The sequence below is a fragment of the Myotis yumanensis genome, unplaced genomic scaffold, assembly GCF_028538775.1.
Source record: "Myotis yumanensis isolate MYYU_CA2020_CCGP unplaced genomic scaffold, mMyoYum1.0.hap1 SCAF_2, whole genome shotgun sequence".
Classification (NCBI taxonomy): domain Eukaryota; kingdom Metazoa; phylum Chordata; class Mammalia; order Chiroptera; family Vespertilionidae; genus Myotis; species Myotis yumanensis.
Window position 1 is genome coordinate 212,780,200 of NW_027223753.1, and position 23,164 is coordinate 212,803,363.

The 23,164-nt window shown below is 47.8% G+C and overlaps 1 protein-coding gene across 1 annotated transcript in view; it reads right to left on the reverse strand.

Moving 5' to 3' along the window:
- KCNJ15 (potassium inwardly rectifying channel subfamily J member 15) overlaps window positions 1-18,690 on the reverse strand; it is a 43,966-nt gene extending 25,276 nt beyond the window's left edge. Inside the window, exon 1 of the mRNA XM_070407193.1 lies at window positions 18,492-18,690. The gene's annotated coding sequence lies outside the window, so the exon portion shown is untranslated. The remainder of the gene's footprint in view (window positions 1-18,491) is intronic.
- Window positions 18,691-23,164: the final 4,474 nt, after the last annotated feature.

Here is a 23,164-nt window from a genome sequence, read left to right on the forward strand (position 1 = left end):
ATAGAGCTCCCGCCCTGTGAGAGGGCACAGGCCAGGCTGGGGGACACCCCCCCTCCCCCGCCCTGAGTGCACGAATTTCGTGCACTGGGCCTCTAGTGGCTACATAATAGAAACACCTAGGGAGATTTTCAAATGCCCAAATACTATGGCTCCACCATAGGTCAATTGAATCAGAATCTCTTGTGGAGGCAAGGAGAAGGATATATGAGTAGGAGCCTGAGTTTTCTACTTTTTAAAGCTCCCCATTTTTTTCTAATGTGTATCCATGGTTGAAAATCACTGTGGTACCTCAAGAAAGTTAGTATGAGGCCAGATTGGAAGCTACACTGGTGATAGATTTTAAAAGACCATGGAGGTTAAACTGAAAAGTTTGATCTTCCAACAGGTCAGAAGCAGCCAGGTCCAGCTAGCCAGGTAGGTTGAGACAGTAGCTATAAAGAGATGACTTAGGAGTCTTCTGCATTCAACCAAACAATGCATGAACTTGGGAGCATCACTGCTTTGGGTTATCACCAGGTGGAATTTGTGCCCCTATGAGATGTGAAGTGGTGATGGGGGAACTGGAGCTGGGAGAACTATGGGGTTTGGTGCCTGGATGAAGAGGAAACCTTGAATGATAAGGAGAGGGTATTGAAGGCATCATGATGACGTTGATTCTGAGCTTGCTTGCATTGAGGTGCCCGTCTCTAGGAAGTAAATCTGGGGCTAGTAGTGAAGATTTGGGAGTCATTGCCCAAGAAGTAGAAGTTGACCAAATAAGAGTCAATGAGATTTGCAAAAAAGAAAAATATGAAGAGCAGAAGGCAGCTGAGAGCAGATTCTTGTAGACTGCCTGGATTGAAGAGGAGAGAGGACTTCCCAGCAAAGAAGCTGGAGAAAGAGCAGCCAGTGGCTGAACAGCTATGTCAGTGCCTCAGAGAGGCAACTAGGGAGGCAATATTTAAAAAAGGGGACGTGACCTAGAGGTCCAAGATTTGAGAGTGGACAAGGAGGCACTGGTTTTCCAGGGGTGGGGTAAATCTTAGAAAGGAAAGGGACACCTATTTCCCCAAGACAGGAGGGAAATAGAAGTGATATGTCCATTGCATAGGTATGTATTGAACACATGTGTATATTGAACACAATTGCAAATGTGTGTATTGAACACAGACTGTTCTAGACACTGGGCATACAACAGTACAATCAAGATTCTTGCTCTCATGCAGCTTAGGTTCCAATTGTGGAGAAGGAGAAGAAAAGGTACAGAAAAAATGAGCAGTAGAGGATGAAAATGGAGGAACTGAGCTCTTAGTCCAGGGAATGATGGTCCTTGGTGTAAGAGGAACAGGCTGAAGGATGGGAAACAAAGGTGGGTTAACTCGGGAGTACCATGTAGGGATGGTAATAAGAGATGAAGAAAGGAATTCAGCCAACTGCAAGGGCCCCTAACAGCTCCCAGGCAGGAACTGGTATCTTCGGTTACACCTATGGTGTCCTTGCCATGGCTGGGCAGCCTGGGAACACTGCTGGGGTATGGAAGAGGTGGGCTGCCCAGAGCTGAGGATTGGCAAGGCCTCTGTGGTAATAGGTTACCGGGACTGGGGCTTACAAATACCACATTAGAAACATAAACATTTGAAAAACCACAGAATGTAAATGCTCAAGGTCGCAGCACACTCATCAGCTCATGGAGTCCGTATAGTGATTGAGCACATTAAGAAGCCTACTAGCTCTGCTATCTAGTTTTAGAAGAGCTATAATTTAGTATCGCTAGGTATCCATTAGTCCTGTTTTCCTCATCTGTAAAATGAGAGGGTTGGGCAGAATGACCTCAAATTTCTCTTCCAGGATGGCCCATGGCGAATATTTGAGCGCACGTGAGAGTCTGAGAGTTAATTTACTTGTTTAACATTCTCATCGAATGCTTAACTATCAGTGTCCAGCATTCAGCTGCAGAGGTAATGCTGCTCTGTGAGGTTAGTGCATACAAAGCCCTTTGTTCTATGAGCCATCCTGGATTTCAAATGAATTGCCCTGTGAAAATACACAACCTAAATTTTGGTGGCAGAAATCTCTAGTGCTATGGGTAATTGAATAAGATAGTGGATACAACATTAAAACAGATTGGCTAAAGTGATTAGAGATGAATAGGTTCTTATATTTGCAAGCTGGGGAAGTTGCTTTGTGAATATTGGGAGAAAGGGAGAGATATTGGTTAAAGGATATTGAAGAAGGAGGAGGAGAAGGAGGAGGAGGGGCGGGGAGAAGAAAGGCGAAAAGGAGCTTTTCAAATATTAGGGATATTGAAGAAAGTTATACAAATGTGACTCACCTCACAGAGCTGGGATTAATTTAGAGTAATATAAGTGGAATCTCTCTTATCACTCTCAACAATTGTGAATAAGAGCTAACCAGGCCTTGGGTAGATCCTGAAAACCTAAGGTAAAATGTGGTGGACTGGACAGAGTGTAGAGGTAACTGGCCAGCTGCTATTGTTTAACAATTTAAGAATGGTGTCACTTCTCACATGCAATGAGACTCGTGAATAACACAAAATCTTGAGAGAAATACACCTAAGTAGCTGTGCCTTTTCAGACAGCTAGACTTGTTAGACATCTTCTCATTGGAATCCGGGTCTTTAAGACCAAAAGCTCTGCACTCACTCTGCCAGTTACTTATTTGTAAATGTAATCTGAACGAATAGCTAATTGCTACTTTTAGAAGTGTGTTTGAGTCTTTATTATTAGCTTCACACCCAAAGGCTTTGTTTATGGTACAGTGTTAATCACTTGTTTTCCTTACACAGTTAATGCCATATTGGCAATCTCATGTGGTACTGCTTGATCATTTTTTTTTTTTTTTTTTTTAGCAGTTTCACAAGTCGCAGCTTCAAATCTGTAAGATAGACACTGGTTGAAATTAAAGAGTGGAGAGTAGGAAAAATGTTACGCCTGAGGTCAAGATGCCTCACTTTGGTCGAACCTTCCAGAAAGCCCATTCTTCTGAGGTTTGAGTGCTTTATTTTCCCTTTCCTAGTTGATAAGTGGGCAGCGCTCCACTCAAGGGGTCTTACCTTGAGTCCAGGTGTTGGGGTCCAGCTCAGCTGAAGATCCCAGAGACCTGGGGAAGTGAGGAAGGGCCTGGCTCTCTAGGGAGGAAGTTGGGAGGACCTGTGTGCAAACCAGACCTATGGGCTACTGCTTAGGTGACAGCTGAGGGAGTGGGTGGAACACCCCTCCACCCCAGGAGGCGGGAGCCGGGCAGTGAGCAGCCTCACCCACCTCCAGGGCAGAGGTCCTGGGCACCGGGCTCCCAGCACGGCCTTTGGTCTTAATGGGTGAAAGGCAGCTCTCTTGCATCGAAAGGTGTTTATATCCGATATAACTCCAGTTTTTTGTAAAGTTATTTGACAACTAAACCTGCTAGCAGAGCCACCACCCAGGCCTGAAGGAAGCAGTGTTCTGTCCCTTTTCAGAGGTTCCTGGGGACATGAGGAATTCTCTCCCCCTCCCACCCCCCATTCTCTCTGGTGGGAAGGAGGGCGTCGAGCCTCACATGTTAGCAGTTCTCAGAAAGCCCTTAAGCTTTAACTTTCTATAAAGTAAAATTTCAAGTAAAAGCTCAGAGAGACTGGACTCCAAACTTGAGCTCATGGAAGCAGGTAGGGAAGTTTTATAAAAACACCTTTCCTGGGCATTGCCCCGGCTGGTTTTGCCACTAAGAGGAGATGGAAAGGTAAGAGCTCATTCAGCTCAGACCCCACTGCTTTGAGGGTTTTCTGGTGCCCATATGGAGGCGGCTCCATGGATGAGAGCAGGGCTGTCCCTCAGAAATGTCCTTGACTATTGGAGAAATGGAGCTGTAAACATACCTACTACACTTAAAATTTTTATGAGGCATGTATGGAATTATATGTGACCCAGGTGACAATAACATGAACGTGCTTATAAATCTTTAGAGCCTGTTACTATAAATCAAAGAAGAGGAAAGGTCAAGTGTTGCCTTGGTCCCATCATAACTACCCGGGGAGAGCGAGCCACGGGCGTGGAAAGACATGAAGGAAGCATCAATGCCGATCAGTAAGTAAAACAAGCCGATCTGAGAGGCCTACTGCATGACTCCAGCCATGTGACACCGTGGGAAAGACAAAACTGGGGTGATAGGAAAACACTAGTGGTTGCCAGGAATTGAGGGAGGAAGGGATGAGTAAGGGAAGCCCAGAGGATTTTAGGGCAGGGAAACCACCCTATGTGATACCATATTGGTGGATGCGCGTCATTATACCCATAGAATGTACACCAGCAAGAGTGATCCCGATTGTCAACCACGGACTCTTGGTGATGACAATGTGTCCATGAAGGTTCACCCTTGGTCAGAAAGGTACCACTCTGGTGAGTGATGGTGATAATGGGGGAGGCAGTGCCTGTGTGGGGCGGGGGGATATGGAAATCCCTGTATCTTCCTATTAATTTAGTTGTAAACCCAAAATTGCTCTGAAAATAAAGTATTGAGAAGTAATGCATATGCATATCTAGGATTTTTATATATATTAAGACTATGTGTGGCTCTGGTCAGATTTGCAGCTTGTTGTCCTATTCCCTTGGTTCTGACAACATGGGACGAATCATCACATATTCATCTAATATTGCCCCATGCTCAACTTCGTCCTGAGCATATTGTTGATAGGGAAGCAACGCGATATAGTGGAAATAGAGGTTGGAGCCAGATACGCAGACTTGGGTTCAATTCTCTGGTCTTCTGGTTGCAACAGTGGGGCAAGGTACTTAACGTCAGAGCGCTGTGGCCAGGCCGACGCAGGGAACTGGGCCGGTGACTTTGGACAGGTGATTTCATCGCCCTGATTTTCAGTTTCCTCCTTTGGGAAAAGCTCGCCTGGCGTTAGACTGAGGTTACAAACAGTGAGCCGTGCCCCCAACTCAAGGTGCAAGGCAGGACTCAGCGAGGGGTGGCTGGTTCTTGCTCAGCCCCGTGCCCTGTGCCCTCGGCTGTCCAGGGCCCTGTAACCTGATTGGGGAAAGCGGTGGGGCCCGCACTGCTCACATCGGGACATGATAGATACGTACTTCATGGCACAGACAGGGGCTGGGTTTGGTTCAGCCTAGAGAGATGAAAGTCAGGGAGGATGTGGTCTGGCTCCGTGGGGAAGGGAAAGCCAAGCTTAACGGGCCTGAAAGGGTCTTAAGGGGAGAATGAGACTCTGAGAGGGAAAGGAAAGAAATGATGGCTTCCAGGAATGAGACCACACAGGCAAAGGCAACAAGGTGGGGACGAATCCAGACCAAGTGACCGGGGGGGGGGGGGGGGGGGGGGGCTGATAGGGAAGAGAGGACGGAGGTGGGGAATCGAGGTCAAGTGATGGAGAACCTTGGCGGTCCGCAGATCTAACACAGAGCTCCAGGAGACCTGGTGGATGCACATACTACCGAGGGTCCTCAGACCCAGAGAAGCCTGCTACTAATTGCAAACGTCCCCAAGTCCCAGGACACCTGGTGCTCTCTTGGTGCCAAACTTACTCTCTGATTTCAGAGAGTGTGTGGTTTCTTTCCATACCAGCCTGCACAGTATGCACTCAATTTCTAGTTTACAGGGATTTCTCACACACCCATATATGTTTTCCACTGGAGTCTGTACTTTTTCCTAGACCCACCCGAATTCCAGAGCATGGTTCACTTGTATGCCAAGTTCCTAGTCTTTCTCTCGGTCACTCTCCTCTCCTTATAAAGCTGAGGAGAAAGTTACCATTGTAATGCTGCTACAGGTTTTTAACAGAAGAGAATGGACCTCAAAAAGATAATTACAAGGGTGGTTTCTGCTTCAGTTTCCGTGGAGAACGGCAGTCATGTCTAGAGGCAAAGTCAGAGAATGAGTTCGTCCAAATCTCAACTTTTGTTCATGAAAGTTTGAGTAGCTATCGGGGCATGATCCCTTTTATAAGTTAAAAAGAATTAAAACAATGCTTTAAGGTTTTTGTAAGGGTGGTGACTTAGATTCTGAATCCTGAGTTTCTTTATAGTAAAATTAAAACAACAACAACAACAACAAAAACACAACCACACACACGAAACTGTACAAGGGAAAGTAGGATCATTTGGGGTGATTTTGAGAATTCTTGTTGCCTGTTGATTCATAGAAGACAGAAGTAGCTTCCCAACACTTTCCCCGAAATCATCTCATTTGACTCCGCTGTTGTCCCCGGGGGTGGAGTTGCTCCAAGTTTACAGAAGAGAAACTGAGAAGTTAGGTGACCTGGGGGAGTATCACAAGCCAGGGCTTTCACTTCTAAGTGTAGCTTTTCTATTTTAGTTTTTCACCAGCTGCGTTGAGGAAAGCCTGTGTTGAGCTGGGGTGGGGGGAAATGGTGAGGACTCAGTGTGGGAGGGTGGAGGCCTGCAGTGGGAAAGAAGGAGCCGACCGCTGCTGATCTTTCCCCACCTGCCCTGCAGAGCGCTACGGCCCTGAGGCTCAGCTCCCCACCCAAGGGTGCTACGGCCAGGAGTTCACACACCTGGACTTCACCCCCAGGAACGTCAGGGCTTTTGCTCACTGCCTTCTCATCTTTTTATTTAAAAATATATTTTATTGATTTCAGAGAGGAAGGGAGAGGGAAAGATAGATAGAAATATCAATGATGAGAATCATTGACCTGCTGCCTTCTGCACACCCCACACTACGGACCGAGCCCACAACCCAGGGATGTGCCATTGATTGGAATCAAACCCGGGACCCTTCAGTCCACAGGCCGACGCTCTATCCACTGAGCCAAACCAGCTCGGGCATCTTTTTCTTTTCTTTTCTTTTTTCTGTAGGACTTCAAGAACTCTTATCGGGTATTTATAGTCTCCTCTCCAGAAGTTTTCAAAATATTAATTATTTGACGTTTTGGTAAGAGAATGAAGGCTGCAAATCTTTTAACCCACCTCCAGGGTTTTCCAAATGACTAGACCATCCGTGGGCAAGCTACGGCCCACGGACCGGATCCGGCCCGTTTGAAATGAATAAAACTAAAAAAAAAAAAAGACCGTACCCTTTTATGTAATGATGTTTACTTTGAATTTATATTAGTTCACACAAACACTCCATCCATGCTTTTGTTCTGGCCCTCCGGTCCAGTTTAAGAATCCATTGTGGCCCTCGAGTCAAAAAGTTTGCCCACCCCTGACCTAGACCATAGCACTTTAGCTTTGCTGAAATTTAACTTAGTTCCAGGACGGCACTGGGAAACCAGAAAAAAGTCTCAGCACAGCACACCTCCCCCCCCTCCCCCCACCCTGGGGGGACAAGGCCAGCAGCCATGCACTGTCCCAAGGGAACTGGCATCGTTCCCTCATTTGTGCGCCACGGTATGACTACCTTTGTCAGATCCTGTTTGTGTTCAAAAGGTCGCCAAGTTTATGAAAGGCTGCACTTGAAAGTCTTGCTTTAATCATCACAGTAATTAGCAAATTTGGACACTGCATTATCTTCCCCCTTTTATTGGAAACACGTTCAAGAATGGGTTTGTAGTTAATCCAGAGCGACTCAGAACACCCAAGCACGTAATTTGTCAAATCCAGGAGTTTTCTTTCCCAGTTCTAAGTTGCTGGAATCTTCCTTCAGGAACACATGTAACTGTCCCTCCATGCTAAGCACACACTTTCAAAATCATGATAAATGTTCATCTATTGAATAACTTGATTGCCTTCAAGGAGGGAAGGAATGTACTAGCCACACTTAGAACAGGAAATAGAGGAAAAGACATTCACCACTACCAGGCGTAGAACGAGCCTTCCCCCAGACATCCGGGGACTCTGGTCTACCAGCCAAACAATAATCTCTCAATCCCTCTGACTTTCCCTTGGGAGAGGGAGTTGGGAGGGGGCTACCATCTTCCCTGTTGGCACTTTCAGACTCTCCACGGCTACGTTCCTTCACATCCCAAGTGTGCTTCTCCCCTTCTCCGACTCACGAGACAAGGTGGTACTCGTGGTAACCAGGTTTTACTCAGAAAATGCCCACTCTCGGCTGCGACTGGGTCAGAAGACTCTTCAGTCTCCTATCTGCTTCCCTGATGGTTCGTTTTCTCTCTGCTTGGTGGATGTTTCCTCTTCCTCCTTCCTGCCCCTCGCAGTTATGTTCCCCAAAGTCTTTGCTCTTCCTCCTAGTTCTCTTCGTGCTCTCTCAGCATCCTACACCCCACCTGACCCTCTTGCCCATGCCTAGCCCATCACTTCATGGTAGCTCACCAGGAGCACCTGCTCTGAGATCCAATCTGTGTCTCCGACACCCTCTGGGACGCCTCTCCTGGAAAACTGCCCAGAAGTGACTTGTCCAAATGGGGCTCGTACTGTTCTCCCTAAGTCCAGTCGCTTCTCCGAAGTTTTGGTTCCAAATGCTGGCCTCCTGCAGGTCCCACCTGCCTACCTTTACCCTGCTCTCCTGCCTGATCCAGTGCCAGCCCCGAGGTTTGCCTTCTCCATGCTGCTTGCATGGTGTCTCCCTCCTCTTCCCACGGCCTCTGCTCTGCTCCAGGGCTCCAGTTCTTTGACCCAGCCTCTCAAAGTGTCCTTCCCCCAGTCCCTTGGCCACCACAGCCAGACTGATAGTCTACTGTGCAGCTCAGAACCCCGGACACCTGCAACCTTCGATGAACCCCAAAAGTCCTTCCCAGGCAGCCTGCCCTTGAGTCCCACATCCCAAGGCATAACACACAAGGGTGTGGCACTTAGTGGCCAATGACTTCGCTTCAAAGTCCAGCTTCACCCCTCCTGAAGTCCGTGACCCAAGCAAGTTACTTTGCCTCTGTTCCCTGCTTCCCTCATCTCTAAGCCAAGGCCAATAGGAATGCCTACAGGATGGGTGGTTACTGTGTGGATCAAGGCGTACCTAGAACAATGCAGCCTTTAGTGAGCACTCAGCAGTGTGGCCATCAGTATCATCATGATCATTGCCATCTCTCTCCCTCTCCATCCCTGCAGCAGACAGCCCTCGGCACACATGGGCCTCCCTGTGTGTGTCCTCTGGTGCACCCTGTGCCTGCGTTCCCCAGGCCTCTGACAGCTTCTCCGCCCCAGGGTGACTGTGCAGTCCTGCTCACTTTTCAAGACACTCGCAAATGCCCTATGCCCTTCTCGACTGTCCCGAATGGATCTGGTCTTTCCTTCTTTTTAATTTTATTTTTTTTAAATCCTCGCCCAAGGATATGCTTTTAGTGATTTTTAGAGAGAGAGAGAGAGAGAGAGAGAGAGACATTGATCTGTTTCATTGATCAGTTGTCTCTGTATGCGCCCCAACCAGGGATCAAACCCAAAACCTGGGTATGTGCCCTGACCAGGAATTGAACCCAAAACCTTTTGATGCATGGGACGACATTCCAACCCCCTGAGCCACCGGGCCAGGACTGGGCTTTCCTTCTTGACAGTCCCCAGCCCTTTGTGAAGCCCTCGTGTCACTGTCCTCGTGTTTTTCTGCATCAGAGCCATTCCTGTGCTAGGGAAGTTTTCACTGTGTGTCCTGCCCCATTCCCACCCCCTCCTCCCAGCAGCAGACGGAGGCTCCTGAGATCCAGGACTGGCCTTCTCCATGTGTGTCTCCTGGAAATTCCTGAGGGTTAGAATGCAGCTACCCAAATCCTGATGGGAGTTGATGAAAAAACCTCATTAAACATACATTTCTACCAACTATGGGGCAAGTAAGTCATAAGCTGCTTTTTCAGATACTGAAAGCTAAGCAAAGCGCTGTACAAAAGCACAGTTTAGAGAACACTCCCAGGATATTGGGCTAGACATGTTAATATCCATCATTATGAGTTTTATGCTTAGATATACATACCCTCACGCAGCCTTCGGCTCTGAAACCCCACGTACTGGTGCAGGCTGCTCCCAGGCGGGATGAAATGCATGCGATTGTAATCACGGAAAAGTGGCTCTTGTAAGTGTTAGTCCTATAATATTTCATCTTTAAAATGGGCAAATCTTAGAAAATTCTCTTCAGCTTACAATTTAAAACACATTGAGAGCCAAATACCCTTATTGCCACAGGTATGCTAACATAGACCGTGTTTAAACATAGCATTCAAGGGAGACTGAAATCATGTGAATTCCCTTGTCTCCTGGATGGGCCACACCATGGATCAAATCACCTTTCCCGCCCTGGACTGCAGCACATTCCTCCTTTCTTTTCTTCCCCAGGATCCAATGTTGAATGCATGCTCGACACCGAACCCTGCCAGCTTGGCGCTTACTTCTGTTTTATTTCAATTTCCCTCTTTCCGGAATACTCTGCATGTTTCCTATCTTCCCTCCATGGGCTTTACACAAGCACTATATTATAGGTACGTGGTGCCCTGTTTCTTGTCATTCATAAGCACGCGTCTCCCTCCTTAATCATCCTGTGTACGCCATTCCAGCAGCCAATCTATCCCTGTGTCATGTTCATCAAGGGAGAAAAGGTGCTGGTCAGGAGTTTTCAGATCTAAGTAATTTTCAAAACACTTCAGTTGAAAAGGTCTATGTTGTGTGTTTGCAGGATGGGATGGACATAGGTCATGACTCAACGGGAGAGGGAGTTATAAGAAAAATTGTGCCTCCACATTGATGTATGCAGATTCAACAGGCATTGTCTGAGGAAACACTCGGCCCAAGCTCTGGGAACAGGGAAGAAGAATCAGGTAGAACCTCCATTGCCACTGAGCTTGCAACCCACAGGGGAGAGAGAGAAGTGGACAGGCCATAGGAAGGAGGGCCAGGTGGGATGCACCAGCGGTGTCCGGGATTTGGAGGGAGGGCTAGAGAAGGTTCCTAGCTCAGGCCTGGCAGGTCATTGATGTTGTTCTGGCGGTGATGCTAGAACAAGGCTAAGCCAAAGGAGAAAGTTTATAATCTCACTTATAGACAAATGCATTATACACATAGTAATGGAAAGAAAACAATAAGACATAGTCTTTCAACAGAATTCTAAAATATGGTGCATGTAAAACTAGATTCAATGAGGGCCTAAAAGATCCCCAGGTTCAAACATGAAGCATCTTTAAACCCTACATTCAGTTCTGAAGTCGCAGATGAGAGGCGCTCTGTATGCATTTCATTCCTAGTTCCTTTAAAAATAGATAAAAATCATGTAAGTCCATTATTCTATCAAATTACCTCTTTGAAGCATACCCTGACTTTCTTTTCCCTTTTATACTAGTAGTTCTTTTAACTCGCATTACATATGAGTGACAGTATTGGATGTGTCTTTGTAAACTCACCTAAATCCTTTCTGGAATAAGATGGATTTAACGAAACTAAAGGTAAATCAATTTGGGGAGCTACCTGCCCATGGCCATGTTGCAATCCCAAAGGCTGGCCAGTCACCTGTGGGGCAGCTAGGGTCCCCAAGGTACAGCTCACAGTCCAGGGGAGCATGGAGTTCATGACCTGCTCTTTCTTGGAGCACATGACACCTTGCACCCCACACCAACCACAGTCTGCAGAAGTGCCCCCAATGGGGTTGCATGAAATGCTAATCAGAGGAGTGACTGGCAGTTGTAAGGAGGTAGGTGGCAGTGGAGTCAGTTCTGTAGTCCCACATGGTTGGACACCTTGGCATGCAAGGTTCAGGACGCCTTTGCTGCAGCATTAATGTGGTAATGACAGCTGTGAAGTTCCAAGAGGGAACTACCCAGTGTGACAACGAGACGGGCTTCCCCAATCTATCTGAGCACAGACCTTCTTCTTTCTTGTGGAGCCAGAATGACACAACACGCTCCTCAGGACTCTGCTTGCCAATAGAACCTCCAAGAATAGACGGTGCTTACTGTCCAACGTCATAGTGTTTCAGAACTCCCCTCCTGCCTTCCGTCCAGGGGAACCGCTCCTGCCCCCAAGCCCCTGAGACAGGAAGCAGAGGCCCAGCATCTAAGGGGTCTCCCCCCTTTTCCCAGGAAATTGAGTCATGAAGGCTGGAGCCCTCCCCTGCCCTCCTCTTCCTCAAGCAGCTTTGACCTGCCTGGGAGACGCCAGTCTTTCTCCTGCCCCTAAGGGACATGCAGGGTGTGGTGCCAGGAACTGGAACCCTGAGTGTGTCTCGGTCAGATTATCACAGCGTTCCTATTGCCAGGAGCCAGTCATGTCACCTGACACCCAGCTCCTTGATTAAAGAGCGATGGTAAGATCAATGTCACTGTGACAGAACTTTTTAAAAAAACACTGTTTAGAGGAGAATTTTGGAGGACACAATCTTTAATATGAATCGTAGGTGGAAACTGCAGATTTAAAATGTATTAAACAAAATATTAAATGTATTAAACAAATAAAGCATCATTGTGTTGTGCCATTGTTGACACTGAGATATTCTCGCTACACACACACACACAGTCGGTTTCATGATGGCTAGCCTGGCTGAATACCCACCCATGCCGCACTTGTAAATATGTGTCTGTTTATATACAAATTCTTTCCTGGACTTTTAAAAATGTGAAGCAGTCAGGGTGGGTCCTCATTCCTTGGTATTTAGAGAATTCGAGACAAAAGAGCAAGGTGTTCTCGAAGTTTCCTTAACTCCCAGCAGGTGTGTGGGGATGGGGTTGTTAGGAAGACAATGGATGATGCCGAATTCCATGATGTTTCTAAGCAGAAGGCAAACTTCAAATGTGTCCTCAAGGGGCAGGAATAGACACAGAGGGCAACTGGGGAAGTGAGAAGCCAGAGGCGGGAGCCGGCTGTGCTCTTTGGCAAACAGGACGTGGAGGGAGCACGCTATCAGTCGGCAAATATTTGAAGCCGTAAACATGGCTGTGTGAGAGCACGATGTGCACGGCAGGCACGAGGTTAGCAAACATTCCTTCCGGGAAAGGACACCCTCGGCGGCCATCGGGACCAGATCGATTTCCCATATAGCCTCGCTGGTCACTAGATATGTAGCAGCATGATTATTTGGTATCTTCGCTGATCATTTCTCAGTTACTCAGAGGGCAGTGAGCAGCTAAAATTTATATCCATTAGTTCAACCATCGCTTCAAGAGACAAGTACGGGCCTTTACGATGTATGACTCAGTGTGGGCTTGTCATGAGGTCGATGAAACTCATGCTGCACTTGCTCCCACCCTCTCCACAGCTTTGTACCTCATTTCATAGCCACAATTTTTCTTGAAGAGGGACCCCAAGTTGGATTGAAGCATCCATCTGATATAAAAACTGCTGTTTGAAATTTTAACACTGCTATTTCTGGCTTCTGTAAATGCTTGCTGGCTTAAATAATAAGGAAAATAAGACTACTCCCATTTCAGAGAGGCCATTAAACCTTCTCCAGACAAAGTTATCAGTGCTGGCACCAGGCCAAGCCTTTGGTCGAGGTCTCAAAGCCCCAGCACATAGGGCCCTTTAAGAACTTGCAAAGGGAACCAGAAAAACTCCATGTTTGGGAGACAAAGAGGGTAAAATGGTATAAATACGGGAAACTTCCTGTGTGATTTCGCCCAGAATTTGAGAGACATTTTCCTCTGGGCCGCGAGTAATAATAAATGTAACTCCATCTCTCTAAGCCCAGTGGTTCTCAACCTTCTGGCCCTTTAAATACAGTTCCTCATGTTGTGACCCAACCATAAAATTATTTTCATTGCTACTTCATAACTGTAATGTTGCTACTGTTATGAATCGTCATGTAAATATCTGATATGCAGGATGGTCTTAGGTGACCCCTTGTGAAAGGATCGTTCAACCACCAAAGGGGTCGCGACCCACAGGTTGAGAACCACTGCTCTAAGCGTTGCTTGGTTCTTCTCCGGTTTTTCTGTAACAGGATAACCTTCAAGCTCCATCAAATGTGTGATGTTGTTTTTTAAATCCTCACCGGAGGCTATGTTTTTATTGATTTTTAGGGAGAGTGGAAGAGAGAGGGAAAGGCCGAGAGGAACATCGATGTGAGAGAAACACATCGATCGGTTGCCTCCTACACATGCCTCAACCAGGGCCCGGGCTGGGAAGGAGCCTGCAACTGAGGTCGGTGCCCTTGACCAGAATTGAACCTGGGACTCTTTGGACCACAGGCCGATGCTCTATCCACTAAGCCAAACCAGCCAGGGCAAGCTTCATCAAACCTTGATCAGCCTCTGGTGCTGTTGGCACTGGAGAAGCACACGAGAATTTCAGCCGGAACCCAGGCAACTTCTCCTGAAACAGGATGTGGGTCGCAACCCAAACCCCACTCCTGGGTCCTCAGCAGCCCCTGGGAATCGGATCCTGACTGTGGTGTGTGCCCTTCAAGCCAGCTCCTTTGTCCTCCGATGACCCCGTCTGACTCTGAGGACTAATGTGATCTGTCATCTCAGGGACATGGTCAGTTCCAGGATGTCATTTCCCTGAACTCGGAGCCCTGGATGGGGGTGTGAGGGGCCAGGGCAGCTCTGTGGAGGAGCTGCTGGCCCTGTTCAATGTGGACCATGCACCTGTGGATTGCTCTGAGTTTGACCTGCAGGGAGAACTGAACAGAACTTACTCTGTGGCTAATTCATTCCCACGTTCCCTCTAGGCCAGGGGTGGGCAAACTTTTTGACTCGAGGGCCACAATGGGTTCTTAAACTGGACCGGAGGGCCGGAACAAAAGCATGGATGGAGTGTTTGTGTGAACTAATATAAATTCAAAGTAAACATCATTACATAAAAGGGTACGGTCTTTTTTTTTTTTTTTTTAGTTTTATTCATTTCAAATGGGCCGGATCCAGCCCGCGGGCCGTAGTTTGCCACGGCTGCTCTAGGCCCTCCGTCCGGAGGCAGCACAGACTCACTCTTCATTGCTTCCTACCACGCATGTTTTTGCACCAAAAAATCATGCACCTCGCTCTTCTTCCTGCTCACCTTCTGGTGCAGTGAGCATGAGCAGGCAACCCTGGTTCATCTCATCCCATGACAAAAATCCATAGAATTTTGTACTGGAGGCTTTTAAGTCTGGAAGCACAGACCGCATTCGGGAACTAGGCTGCATGCAAATGAGAGGCTCGAGGGACTGGAGCGACCTTGGGTTTCCCGACCCCCCAGGGGAGGCACGATGCTTGGGGAAGCGATGAGGCACAGAGTCCTCCGGAGCACGAAGCTTTCTTCATGAAATGAGCAGAGTCTGTTTTGGCTAAAAAGCCCTGGGACGTGGTGAGGGGTTCTGTGTGGACTCCGGCTGCGTCACGCTGCCATCTGGGTGAGCCCAAGCGCGCTTTGCAGAGCGGACAGCACCTCCTCCACAACTGCTTCTTGCCTTGTCTTTATCAGGATGTCTGTCTGCTCTTTTTTTTCTCTTTCAACTCAACCAAATAACACTTAGCAAATAAAACTTCTACCCCAGACCCTGATTTTTAAGATTATATACTAGCCCTGGTTGGTTTGGCTCAGTGGATAGAGCGTCAGCCTAATCTGGGCCCCATCAGCTCCCCACCCCCGGCCGGCCTCGGCCTCTTCTCCCAGCTGTCCCTGCTCCTGACTGGCCCCCAACACCCCGATTGGGGGCAGGGCTGGCCGGCCAACTGCCTGTGCTCCCCCCCCCCCGCCCCCCCCCCCCCCCCCCCCCCCGTCAGCCAGGCCCGATGGGCCCCTATCAGGGCGGGCCGGCCAACCCTTCCTGTGCATAAATTCGTGCACTGGGCCTCTAGCATATTTATAAAAAGATGATATGCTGTCTTCTCTCCCTCTACACCCTCTGCTCTCCCTTTCCAAGTAGGGGGCAGTCTTCCCTGTGCTCCTGTCCTTGGGGGAAGCCTGGCCCTTCAGGCCACAAGCCCCTCCAGGTCTGGATAACCTGCTCCAGGAAGCAGCCTGAGTGGCAACAGAGAGCCAGGGGTGCTGGGTCAGATCTGTGTCCTCCCACAGCACAGCATCCTTGAGGGGCACATACCCAGTGAACCCCCCTTGGCCTCCTGTGCTCCTTTGCTGTCCCGGTGCCCAGCCCTGCTACACAGCCCACCCTCCAAGGGCACTAGAAGCCCCACCCCAAGGTCCTGGTCCACCTGGAGGGGAAAGGCAGGCAGGAGGGAGGGGGGCAAAGAACCCCAGCCTGACCCTCATCCTGCACTTCCCTCCGTAAGCAGCACACTACCCTCTGCACGCGCGCGCGCGCGCGCGCGCGCACGCGCGCGCGCCAGCGCGCACACACACACACACACACACACACACAGCAGCAGCAGTGTTAACCTGCCAGAGCTTCCTGACTCTCTCCAGAGCAGAGTTATTAGCACTTCAAAGAAGAATTGAAACAACACATTTGGAGACACCAATGTACTCTGCTGGGAAGTACTCGAGTTGTGGAGAAAAGACAAGAGCTGAGTTACTTCTAAATGAGCGGCTGAGGGAAGCCATTGGGGAGGTTGCTCTGCCTCGACCCAGGGTTCCCAGGGTCCGTCACAGCTGTGCGGGGCCCGGGGCTCGTTCTGCGGGGTCCTGAGACTCTGACGGGTTCACCGGGCAAGTCTACACACGGCCCTGGCTTCTGAAGCCACGTGTGAGAGGAAGCCAGCTGCTTGGTCGAACAGAGGGGAGGGGGTGCGGCAGGAAAGGAGATGTCAACCGCTTGTCATTTACTGATTAAGTCTGAAACGCTGGCCTCTGGGCAGCGCCTAGAGCCACACCTTGGTGGTTTTCCTTGCACCAAGCATGTTGTTGTCATTTAGGTATATAATCACACACACACATGCACACACACACACACACACACACAAATGCACACATGCACCAAGACGAGACTGTGCAGCCTTTCCAGCCTCCTCCTCACAGGCGTGTGCTGAGCCCCATGCAATGCAGCCAGCGACTTGCTTTTGTTGGCTCTCCAGAACGGTGAAGTGGGAAGGCTGGGGTCTCGCTCGCCCCCCCCTCCCCTCCCCCCTCAAGCAGGGCTGTCCACACTGGTTAGAAGTGTGAAAGGAGGAAATTGGGGAAATAGCACTTTCTCTAAGATGACCACAAGTGTTGGAGGGAGGCAGGAGTGGTAAGAGGGTGGGAGGACTTTTTAAAAATGTGTTTTCCTTAAGTAACCAGAATCACAGAATTCAACGGGGTCTATGCCTATAAAATCCCCAACGGTGTATGCGTTTATTTAACTCGGAGAAGAAACGTCAGCTCCGTGATTCCATGAGCACGTCTCAGATGTGGCTACTGGCAATTTGGTGAAACTCCTCCACCGCCTAACCTTTGGTGAAGACGGGCCACATGACCTCTGGGTCGCCTCTCCCTCGGGTAATTTATTATATTCGCAGCTAGGAGGGAGGAAGTCTGCTAAAATAAAGCCCAGGAAAGCGCAGCCGGGGAGCTGAGGGCGAGGTAAGTGCTCTGTTGTTCACATGGAAGTCTCCTGGTGTCTCGTTTTCATGAAAGGTTGACATTGCAAAGGCATTGTCGTTGAATGTGATTCTTTTCTTTGGATGCCCAGGACAATTTTCAATGCAGAGAGGTTTCCACCCAAGGCTAGTGTTGATCATTACATATTTGCTTAAACATTTACCAGAGTAGACAGCCTGGGACAGGACCTGGGGTAGCAGCTGGTTCTGTGTGTGAGCGTGATTTTCAGTTTTCAAAAAAAAGAACTTTTAAGCATCACTTGTAATGTTTTTCAAAGTCCTTCCTTTAGGTCAAGAGGGGAAAAAAAGGTTAAGGTATTTTCTGATCAGAAGAAATAAATCTTAGTGTTTGAATGGAGTAGAACCAACTTGGGTCTTTTATTTTCCCAAGTGAAATACTGCGTGTGTTGTAAGTGTCTGAACCTGGGACTGAGAAGCAATTGTGAGGTCAAGAAACATCCATTGAACAACAAATTCTTATTTCCTCCAGGCAGCTAAACGCGGAAGTGCAGGGAGGAGATTAAAACAAACTAGTTTCTCGGGAGGAATGTGGAAATTTCACCCCCGTGTAACACTGATTAGCCGAGCAGGGTCAGAGGCACGTGAAATCATACCCAGACGATAAAGTGCATTATGTAGGGGTCGGTCGTGGGCAAGGCTCCGAAAGTTTGCAAAGTCAGAACTGTTTACATTCCTTATACCTACCACGGAAAACTTACATAACTCTTTCTCGTAAGGATAGGTAGCAGACTTTTAACTAGTCCAGTGAGGTTTCTCGCCTTACGGCAACCTCAACTGATTTCTCTACCTACCAAGGAGAAATCAGAGCCGGGGAACGACCCCAAGAGCTCTCTAATCGCTGAGAATCAGTAACACACTCGCCCTGACCTGACAGACAGCAGGAGAGACCCACAGGGACAGAGAAGTCTGAGCAGTTCTTCCCCCTCATCTAGCTCACTTACACCCGCAAAAAACAAGACAACATCTGGATACTGTTTCACAGGCAAGAATGAAGCACTCTTTTTGCCCCATCGTTAAGTAAGAACCCGTTTTCCACATGCAAACAGCACTTGTAAATTCCCGCAGATAAGCTTGGCCGTCTTGAATGATTCCAGGGAGTTTGAAAAGAATCCCACTCTTCCATTACCTTGAGAAGAGCCGTGTTCCAGAGCTCGCTCCCACAGGCTGCGGGCTCCAGGTCTGACCCCCGCCTGCCCCTTACCTGCAAGGGCTGCAAGGCACCCTCCTGACGGGAGGTGAGCTGCTGTCTGGGCAGGGAGAGGATCAGCCCAGCAAGTCGCCTTGGGAGCATAGGTGTTCGGGTTCCCTCGGAATGAAGACAGCTCTCCTTGCTCCCTGTCAGTCAAAAACAAGTTGGTACAAGCTTGAGTAGGGTTTACCTGGAGGAGCTGAAGAGAGAAAGAAAGAGATTGGAAGAGACTGGGCGGAGGGAGGGAGGGCCAAGGAGGGAGGGAGGGAGGGAAGGAAAGAAAGTGAGGGGGAGAGAGAGAGAGAGAGAGAGAGAGAGAGAGACCATGATGTCAGCAGTGTGTCTTAAGGAAATCTACAGACCAGGAGAGAATGCTAATGGACACCCTGCTTCAGCTTTGCAGACACCTGTGTAAAAGAGCACTCTGCCCTTTTAAAGAACGCCAGTTACTCTTTGAAGAAGTTTCAGCCACTCTTCTCAAAGCCTTTTTAAGGTCCCTTTGCCTAAATAAACTATAAGTAAATAAGCAGATTATTTTTTCTAACTAACTCTCCTTTTCCCCAAGCTCTCTCTCCCTTCCTGCTCTCCCCACTCCAAATGAAGAGTGACAATGAACCCTGCCCCCAGGAAAAGTCAGGACAAACCCATGGAGATAATACACACACCAAATATGAATCTACACAATGGCACAGGGGGAAACTCGGTGTTTCTTAGCGCAATCCTCCATGGCCATGTTGATTTTTCCTGTAGGCTGTTTTCCTTGATGGGAAAGTGTCAAGAAGTTGGATAGATGTGGGCCAAGATGGGTTCTTCTGGAGCTTAGAAACTGGGTTTGGGCACCCGGGTTGGAATCTCGTGTCCAGCATCTATGCAGAGAGTCTGGCACATTCGTGAGAAATGGGCAGAAGTCCACCCTCGAAGCAGGAGGCTGAGGGGGCGTCTCCCAGTCTCTGGGAGCGGAGGCAGGGAGCTTCCTCCTTGGACGCAGATGTGTGTCTTCTTCCTGCTGAAGGAGGGAGGCCAGGCCCATGTGGGCAACCACTTCCCAGGGCCAGAGCATGTGGAGACCCTGGTAGATTCTGAAAGAGGATGACTTTCCTGCGGGCGCTTTCGCCACGAGATTCCTGCCCTGGTGCAAGGTTAACTCCGAGTGGACGCTCACATGTCCCCTACACAGGCACCTGGGCCAGGTGGACAAGGCTGCTTTAAGTTGGAGAGAACAGTGAGTGACATGCTTTATTGGAATCAGAGGAGATATCTCCTCCCCTGAGTTCTGGGGTCTGGGGGGCAAGGTGTGAGGCCTCCTCATTTCTCCTCCCCTCTCCCTTGACTCAAAGCCCTGACCGAGGTCATTCCTTTTCCCGCTTCCCCAGTGGGAACGCGAGCCAGCGTCCTTCCTTTTGGTTCTTCTCTTTCCCATGAAGCAAGGGTTTCCTCTTCAGCCGGAGAGAAAATGGTGACCCACCAGCAATGTCAGGGCTGGAGAGACTGAAGAAGCCACGCAAAATGAAAAGGGAAAACCCAGAACTCAAACTCTGAGCATGTCCTACCTCAGAGGATTTGCACAGGCTCTTCCCTCTGCCTGGAATATCCTCAGGTTTTCATTCATCCGCCTGGTCCGTTATCACTGCTCAGGTCTTAGCCCAAATGGTACCCCCCCACCCCCCGCCCAGGACATCATTCTTAAGGTCCTCCCTTCATATCATCCCAATCCAACTCTGTGTCTCAACATTCCCCTCTACTCTGGATGCCACTTAGCGCTGTCTAAATTGTGCCAACTTGACTCTGTGTTCCACTTCAGAGCACCACCGCACCTCACTCTGTGACCCTCAAGGGACATCTGACATTGCACAGTCCCCCCAAAAATATACTTGTCAAGTAGATTGATAAAAGGTTATAAATGGAGGGTATAATTTGTTATTACGGTTGAATTTTCATTCTTATCTTCTTAGTTTTAATTCGTATTTGCAGTCCCTCCTTTAATTAGTAAACTAACACTTGAGTACTCTCTCTCCATCTATAAAGCTCTTTCAATAATGTTTTTAATTTTATGCTCAGGCCCAGAAGGCATGATTAGCTGCATTTTAAGGGAATGAAAGTGAAAACCAGAGAGGGCAAGTGATTTGCTCAAAGTTACAAAGCTGGAAAGAGGTGGATGGAGGCTCCACACAGCTTTTCTCACTCGTAGGCCATGCACTTTTCATTAGGCCACATTTTTCTCAAATTAGTCTATTGTGGGCATACATATGCATGTGTAGATTCCTTTGAGTATCAAGTAATACACGACATGAATTATAATCATGCTCTAATATGCTGGAAAGTTTTATTTCTTGCAGGACCGTGCATAGTAGAGCTTGCATCCATTCATAACAGTCTTAAAAGTGATGAAAGAAGAAAATGAGTCCAAAGGAATATGAATCCATGAAATAATTTAAATGTTAAGCCAATATTCTTCAGTTTGGTGATGTGTGCCTGTTTTCATTCTTTTTCATTTGGAGATATTAAAAAATTAGACATTGAGGTTGCCAATCTGACAGAATTCACAAAAGGAGAGGCATATAAATGTGTGATTAAAATGTGGAGAGGTGAGTGGGAAAGTTCTAGAATAAGCATCTACACATCTATGAGATTTCAGTCACTGAAGACAGAATTTATTTTACATGTTTTAATAATTGAATGACCTAAGTATTTCTGGAAATTTCGGGGCTAATAAGGGAAATAAGACAATAATCAATCTTAACAAAAAATATTGTGTTTCTCAATCTTGAACTCATTTACTTCACAACCTGAGTCTAAGGAGTAGGGTCTGGGATCCACCACACAATATTACTTCAAATACACAGTTAATCATTTTGTAACTGAAGATGGTCAATGTTATTGGTCTTGTGGCCTAAAATAAAAAACAAACATGAATGGCTATTCAGTAAATCACCTTTCTTCCTTCCTGTTCTTCCTTCCTTTTGTTTCTTTCTTCTTTCTTTCTTTCTTTCTTTCTTTCTTTCTTTCTTTCTTTCTTTCTTTCTTTCTTTCCTTCTTTCCTTCTTTCATTCCTCCCAATTAATTGCAAGCAAAGTTCTTGCATGTGTCCAATTTAAATAGAACATACATCCAAAGTCTGGATTTTTACCCAAAGTTCTAAAAAGATGTCTAAAAACTGGGCAGAGAAGATGACAAGAACTAGCTTTTTCAAGGGAGCCATTTCCCAAGAACCATTTCCAAAAAAGAAAATGCTGTAGCGCGTCCAATCTCATCTTGGCTTCAGTCGAGACATGAAAAGCTTTGAAGTGTGATGAGAGGGAATAAAAATACATTTTTACCTTTGAATAGATCTACTTAGGTTGGGTTAGAGATAGAACTATTGGGTGGGTGTGGAGGGGCGGGTATGTCAGTTTTTAAAATGTCATTAAAGCTTCCTATGATCCCCACCAGCTCAAAGAGTCCTCCACAGGCCAGGCCGGATTTGGTCATTTGCCTTCAGTTTGCTCCCACCATCCCCGTCCTGGAGGTGTGTAAATGTCGCCCTGGAAGGTAGGTGAACCATGAGAATGAAGGTTGTCCATTTGAGGTGGGGACCTGCCTGCCTCTGGCCTGTCCAGAGAGAACCTTATGTTAGGAAGCCATGGAGTTGAAATCTCCTCCAGGAATAGATATTCTAGAAGCAGATGTTGAGACAAACATTCATGTGCAATTAATAAAAGAAGTGCTCCTGGAGGAATTGGAAGGAAAGTAGGGGAAGCAAGTCAGAGGAGGGAGGAAGTCAAGTAAGAGTGCAATTGTAGGCCAAGGCCATTCCCTGCCTGACTCTGGAGGGAGTTCTGGAGTGAAAACAGCATCTTGGGCAAGGGAACTGGGCTTCCGTGCCCTTGGCCCAGTCAGCTTTGCTAAGAGTAGAAGGGGTGATGGGCATATCAGGATGATTCTCTCACCAGCTGAGCTACCTGGCCAGGGCCCATAACAAGAGGCTTTCTGTTAGCCAAACAGGAGGAACTGGACTTGTCACAAGGTCTAGGAAACTTTGAAAAGCCAGCTCACCCACAAGGCCAGCTTTTCCATTAGGTTTCTGGGAAGACCTTTTCTTGGCCTTATTTGTTCACTGCTACCCCTATGACTAGAGTAGTTGGCTTCTTAAGCTCTTCTTCAAAATTTTTTATTGTTGTTGATAATTTCAAAATGGCTCAGGTCTTCTGCCTTATTCAGGTGGGACTTGGTGGTTTGTACAACCTTACACCGTATGTTAAGCACACGCAGACCCACTTTTACTAAATGGGCTGTTCTGTGGAAATTCCCATCAGTGACAGGGAGATGACAGCCTGGGACAGTGAATAGAAAAGCAGCATCTAAAGGGGACAGGCGCCACTGCCAGGCCACAGCAAACAGAAGGATCCCACTCTCTGTTCTGAGCCCAACCATCTCAATGATGTGGCAATAGTTCAGTCTTACTGCTGTCAACTCTGAATGAGCTTTATGGGTAACACCTGTGGCCAGGGACCCGGTCCCCACCAGATGGCCAAACTCACTATTTCACACACAGTAGGTTGAGCTGGAGTCCAAACTCCAAAAGCCACGTTTATTTGATTTATTTTTAAGCACCTCTGCAATTATTTTATTTATGTAATTATTTTTGTACTTCATATTATATATGTAATCATTTTTATGTTTCCAGTTTTATTGAGAAATGATTGACA